The sequence below is a fragment of the Phaseolus vulgaris genome, chromosome 4, assembly GCF_051622355.1.
Source record: "Phaseolus vulgaris cultivar YP4 chromosome 4, ASM5162235v1, whole genome shotgun sequence".
In the NCBI taxonomy this organism is placed as follows: domain Eukaryota; kingdom Viridiplantae; phylum Streptophyta; class Magnoliopsida; order Fabales; family Fabaceae; genus Phaseolus; species Phaseolus vulgaris.
The window spans coordinates 29,362,589-29,369,113 of NC_143501.1; the positions used below are offsets into that span (position 1 = coordinate 29,362,589).

The 6,525-nt window shown below is 33.5% G+C and overlaps 1 non-coding gene across 1 annotated transcript; it reads right to left on the minus strand.

Moving 5' to 3' along the window:
* Positions 1-257: 257 nt before the first annotated feature.
* On the minus strand, positions 258-329 carry TRNAH-GUG (transfer RNA histidin (anticodon GUG)). The gene has a single exon. It is a non-coding gene; the product is annotated as a tRNA-His (tRNA).
* Positions 330-6,525: the final 6,196 nt, after the last annotated feature.

Below are 6,525 nucleotides of genomic sequence, written 5' to 3' on the forward strand. Positions count from 1 at the left end.
CTCTTTCATACAAATTAAAATTTAAAATTATTAATTTAAAAATAATTTTTTTTAAAATTATATAAGGGCCAGTAAGAGAATAAACATGAGAAATGGTCATTTTATAATTTAAACAGCGATCATGATTTTAATACAACATTCAAACATATTGATTAATAATAAGACTAAAGAAATTGATTTATTAAAATCAAATCTAAATAAAAAATAATAAAAGTGATTTATTAAAATCAAATCTAAATAAAAAATAATAAAAGGAATGTGGCTGCTGGGATTCGAGCCCAGGTCTCCACGGCCACAACGTGGAATTCTCACCACTAAACTACAGCCACTTTGATGTTAATTTATCTGATAATTACCAATTTGTTATTTATAAACATTCCAATTCTCTAACGTGTGAGCATTAATTATTTAAAATTAAAATAAAGAATATACTGTAGGGTTTTGTTGGGTCCATAATCTATTGTGAACTTGGTTGGACACAAATTGCAGCCAAGATTTACGAAACTCTTTCTTCCAACACTTCCATACCTTATTCTGTCATCCCATACTAAATATAAAAATAACGTTTTCTCCTTTTTTATCTCACCTCCATACATAATTTGGAAGATGTTTTTGAATCCGAAAGTATTATTGAGATTTATAAAATCTGAAATTCTTTTTTTTGCATTTGAAATAAGTCTATGGATTATGCAATCCATAATATCCGAATATATTATATGGATTACATAATCCAGAAGTCAATCTCATATTTAAAAAAGACTTTCGGATTATGTAATTCAGAAACTAATCACACATCTGAAAAAAGGCTTCCAGATTACATCATCTGGAAGCTAATCTTATGTATAGAAAAGACTTCCAGATTATGTAATCCGGAAACTAATCACAAAGGCTTCTGGATTACATAATCCGGAAGCTAATTCTAGATCTAGAAAAATACTTCTGGATTATGTAATCTGAAATATTAAAAAAAAGGTATTTTTGGAATATAAAAATATATGGGGTGACACAAGAAGGTATGGAGGTGTAGGAAGAAGCAACCGATTTAGGGTGTTGTTAAGTAGAACGACATTAGGCCAAAGATGTTTGCTAGCCCAAAACATGGTGATACATATGGCATTTTTGGTTTGTGTAAATGTTCAACTTCTGTTTCTATAGGCTATATGTAGCTTGTGTTAAAGTCAATTTTTGAATTTTGCTTCTTGCACTCTTGTAATTATTAAATGTACCTTCATAATTTTTAAAATGACTATTTTATTTCCATGCTATATTTCAATGGTGAGTATAACATTATCTATTTTAGAGATCTCCTAAAATAATATTTCAAAAACAATTTTTAGAACAAATTTTTTAGAATATAAAATGATTTTTAGAACAAACTCTCCTAAACAAGTTTTTCAAAATAATTTTTCTTGAACAAATCTTTTTAGAACATATGATACTTTATAAAAAATAAATTCAGAACAAGCTTTTTGGAACAAGAAATACTACATGTTTACTTTGAATGTTTTGGGATTAAGTAATCTAGAAGGAAAAAAAATTATGTTTTTTCAATATAATCTCTACCAAACCCAACATTTCTCCTTCCCTCTCTCTTTATTCTTCTCCTATGTGTGTGTTTTCACCTTTTCCTTGGTGGAGGCTTTAGGCATCCTGGTAATGTTGTAATATTCGTCAAGAAACTCAGGAACATTGATGATAAGCATTGCTTCCTGCACTCAATCAATTTTGTCTGGCACCCAACAAAAATTTTAAAATCCCATTATGCCTTTTTTACACATTTTTTACGGATGCCAATATCTGGAAGTGATTTTTATACATTCTGGATTTAAAAATCTGGAAGGTCATTTTCATATTTCATTTAAGCTTTCGGATGGTCATATCCAGAAGTGAGTTATGAGTTCCAGATTTTCATATCCGAAATAGTGTGTTGTAAATGGTACTGAGGATTGAGATCCGAAACTCATTTATGTTTGCTTCTGGATCTTGACATCCGAAAGGTTATTTATGCTGTCCAGATAAGCTTCTGGATGGTGAAATTTGGAAGTCACATATTAAATCTGAATTTATATATCCGGAACTTTGTAATTTAATTTATTGATATGAATATCCAGAAGACAAAAAATTTAAATCATTAAGGACAAAATGAGTGTGTTGGGTGCAAATATGAATTAATATGATGCGGAAAGAATCGACCTGATTATAATAGATGTAACCGTGGTGAAGTGGTAAGACAACAAAAGATAGTTTTTAACTTTTTTTTTGTTGCTAACATAAATGTAATTATGGGTGTAAGAAGCAAAAATCTCATTTTTCTTAATTAAATTTTTCTTTGAAATGTTTAAAAACTTTATGTTAGTAAGAAAAATAAGTTTATCGTAAATAATTTATATTACCGATAAGGTTTAATTATCCGTTTTTATCTTTATAGCTATAATCTTTTGCTTTTAGTCCTTGTACTTAAGCTCATCCATTTAGTCTCTTTATATATAAAAGCTAAAAATGTTTTCAAATAAATTGATACATTTAGAAATGTAAGATAAAAATTACTAAAATGAAAAGTTTTTATAGTTATAAGAATTATATCAGCAATTAAATTTAATGATAATTTATTTACGACACACATATTTTCTTCATTATTGATGAGATTATGCCAACTATTATTATTACGAATAAATTTAATGTTAAGCTTTCTAAATTATAAATGCATGTTCATAGATTAATCAAACAGTATATGTTCAAAATTTGATAATTATGGATAAAATATGAAAAAGCTAATTTAGCAAACTAATTTATACCAATCAATTTAAATTCGTACTGTAGTAAGGTAATCGAGACAACTTGAAAGATGAGGGTAAAGTTAGATTATATTTAATTAAACCGTCATCTAATCTAACAAAATTGTAAAGTGTACCGATCATGTCAACGGGTGTGATGACGTGGACAAGAGAAAGGTGGGTGGTCAAGAAGTCAACATAGTCGCCGTTTATGGAAGTGGCGTTCTGTGGTGTACATAGTCGCCATTTATGGAAGTGGCGTTCTGCGGTGTACATAGTCGCCGTTTATGGAAGTGGCGTTCTGCGGCATACATAATCGGTTGTCGCCGCTTTGTGTGTCACCGACGTGTTAGATAATGGAAGATCAGGTGGTCAGACATCGCCCAAGAGAGGCATCGCCCAAGAGAGGCATCGCCAAGCAAAGAGGCATCGCCAAGCAAAGGCATCACCAAGCAAAGACATCGCCCAAGAGGAACAGTCGCCAAAAGAAGGCGTCGCCAAGATAAGGCATCGCCAAGAGAAGACATAGCCAAGCGGAGATATCGATGGTGTTACCCCCCGATGCCCATGGGTAGGAAAGACCGTGGAGGGAGCGACACCGTGAGAAAACCTTGGACCTTGATAGCTCAGAACAGTAACAAAGAAAGGTGGCTTCAAGGCCATAAGTTCTAGTACCAGTAGGGGGTAAACCTGACTCGTGAAGTATCTACGCCACTGCTGGGAGACCCTGAGATAGATACGACCCATGAGAGGGCCATGACCAGGGGAGAACCACGTGCATGATACGAGAGAAAGGTAGATACACCCCCAGGGCGAGTGACTAGCGATTGGGGCGCATGAGTTGGCACCCAGAAAGTCACCCCACGCGCTAGAAGCACTTCGAGGAAAAAGGGCTCACATAGTGGAATAACCCTAAGTTGGGTTGCGGCGCTGTGGGACCCTTTGCGCAGAATAACGATCAAGTCAGAAAGGCACGTGACGATGCGCACGTGCTCATTAAAGGTTTCAGTGAAAGTTTGCCAAGGTACGCGTTAATTCAGTTAAGATTTGAACGTTCTAAGGAATATTTTTATACGCTTTCAATGCGCTTTAACGCGCTTTAAACATGAGAGATGTATAAAAAGGGACCTGGGGGCATTTGAAGGGGACCGGAGTTTTGACCAAATTCTCATAGTTACACAGAGCACAATCCCTAGTTGTTTTCGCTGCGCACCCACTGTGTGCACAAGGCAATTAGGGCAACACAGTTTTAGTCACTCAGTTATTTCTGACCACCTTCAGAGCATTCGTTTACAGTGTTCCGATACGGAGGTGCGTCACCTTTGATGTTTCTCGCTAGCTGACTTGATCGTCGGAGTGCAAACGGCCGCGAGGACGCCCCTTTGTTCACTTCTTTTCAGGTACTCACAGACGGAGCAAAACGAAGGTGTCCTAGCTCGCGAGGACAAGCCACGCTCAAAGACGATCCCGGTCAACCGACGGGAACATAAAGATTGAGTGGATTTAGGTTTTTATAATTTTTGCCTAAATCGTTTCAATTACTAACAGTTAGGTTGAGTTTATTTAAAATATTTAAATTTAGTAAGACTAGACTCTTTTATAATAAAACTAGGAATTTAAGATGTTAAGATAGATTGGTTATATATCCTCCCTCTACTAGTATAGTTTCCAGTATATGAAATTTGAAGTTTTTTTTCTTATCGATTAAAATATTTTTAAATGATTTTAGTGAATATGAATTACAAATTATTCTATTAAAAATGGTCTTATAGACAATGAAATATGTTTATTTATACCGATTTTAAATGGATTAAATTTACCAAACCTAGCATTTTAAGGAATCTTCATTTATTCAACTTTGAATTTTTTTTTGAGAATTATTCTAAACACCAGAGAAAAAATATATACTTGAGAGAAACATTCATTGGGTTTATGTTACAAAATTAATTGTTGAAAGATCATTCATGGAGTTATTCTCATTGGAGATAACTTTTGCATGTTTTTTTTCTCTCTCGTCTTATTCTGTAATTTCTTTACGTGAAGGATTGTAAAGGATTTCAAGATTCAAAATCGAAGTTTTTATTTTTTTTAAAAACTATTCATATCAGGCACATCACTTTGATACTTGACATTACCTATGCTCATACCCTAAACCTCAACGATCATATGTCACCACATAATACAATACATAAAAAAAAAGGAAAAAACAACCAACATGAAAGATTAAACCAAACCATGCAAAGAAATAAAAAAAAAAACTCCTAAAACAACCTAAGAAAAATGAAGCCCAGAGAAAAACCAAGGAGCATCCTAGTATACCATTTGTACTCAAGTTTATTAGCCAATTTTAAATAGGCTAATTTTTCATCACAATGGTTTCACTCCCTAAAAATATGAGAAATCCCGACCTCCGTATCTTTACAAATCATCAATCATTTTTTCCATCTTCCTCTATAATAGACAAAGGAACCAGCTACACATAGGAAAAAGCTTGGCATACCAAAGTAGAATAACTTTTCAACCATAAATGTTTATAACCAACTGTTTTAGCATGCTCAACGGCTAAGATGGATCCCATAATTTCAGCATAAAGGGAAGACTAAACACCAAAATAAGAAGAGAAGTCATCAACATACTCACCTAGACTCCCTCTAAAAATCCCAGTACATGCAACAATATCAAAAGAACCCCTAGTAGCACTATCAATATTAACTTTGATGAAACCATTCAAAGGAAAACTCTAAACAACCTGGATAGGATGGGAAACTTTCCCAGACCTAGTGTTGATACCAAAAATTTCAAGAGAAAAATTACCTACATTTTGAATGTCAGTGTTGATGTTGATACCCAGTTGGAATCTGATATAATTTCTCATCCTCCAAATCACCCAAATAAAGAAAGTAATAACAACAAACCTAATATGTTTAATTAAAGGGCTCCTAGGAGACTTAATCAAGTTTGTTTCAACAGAAAGTCAGCTTGCTGACATCTTCACCAAACCTTTATCAAAGGACAGGTTCTATTCTCTAAGAAATGAGTTAGGAATAATTGATATGCATGCCTTATCTTAAACTGTTTTTCATCCTACAATTTGTCTATTTGATAAGACAAATAGGGGGAGAAGTTTGGTTTGTAATGTTTTGTATGTTTTTGCACTCATTATGATTTGAGCATTGCTATTATAAACTGTTTTAACTGGTTTAGATTTAAGTTTTGTTAAAACTGTTTTACAAAATTTTAACCCGTTATTCATGTGAAATAATTTATCTATTTTTGCACCTGTGTATGCGTGCTGGTTTCTCATCTGAGTTGGCTGATATTCCTTTTTGGAAATCACCAAGTGAGAGCTAGTCTCTGATGTATATCTGTTTTGGATTGGATTGCCCTGTGTTTGTTCAAAGAATGTAGGATTCAACAGATTCTAAACAAAGAATATTTCTGAAGCATCCTAAGGATTTGTCTCCATCAAATAGGGGGAGATTGTTGAAGATGAGAGCTTTGATGTATCAAATCCACATGAAGCCTGAAGTTGTGCTGCTTTCTAGGTTTGGGTTTAGATTAGGGTGTTTAGAATCTTTGTAAGATCAGTCCTTGAAAGCCTACACAAAGCTTGATTAAATATGTTTTAAGCAACTAAGTGTTTTTTCTAAGCAAAGGAAAAACAACTGATTGATTTATCGAAATAACCGGTTGTTTGTTACTTAGCTGGCTGGATGTTGTGAAACTATTTTTAAATCAGTTGTGTAACTGT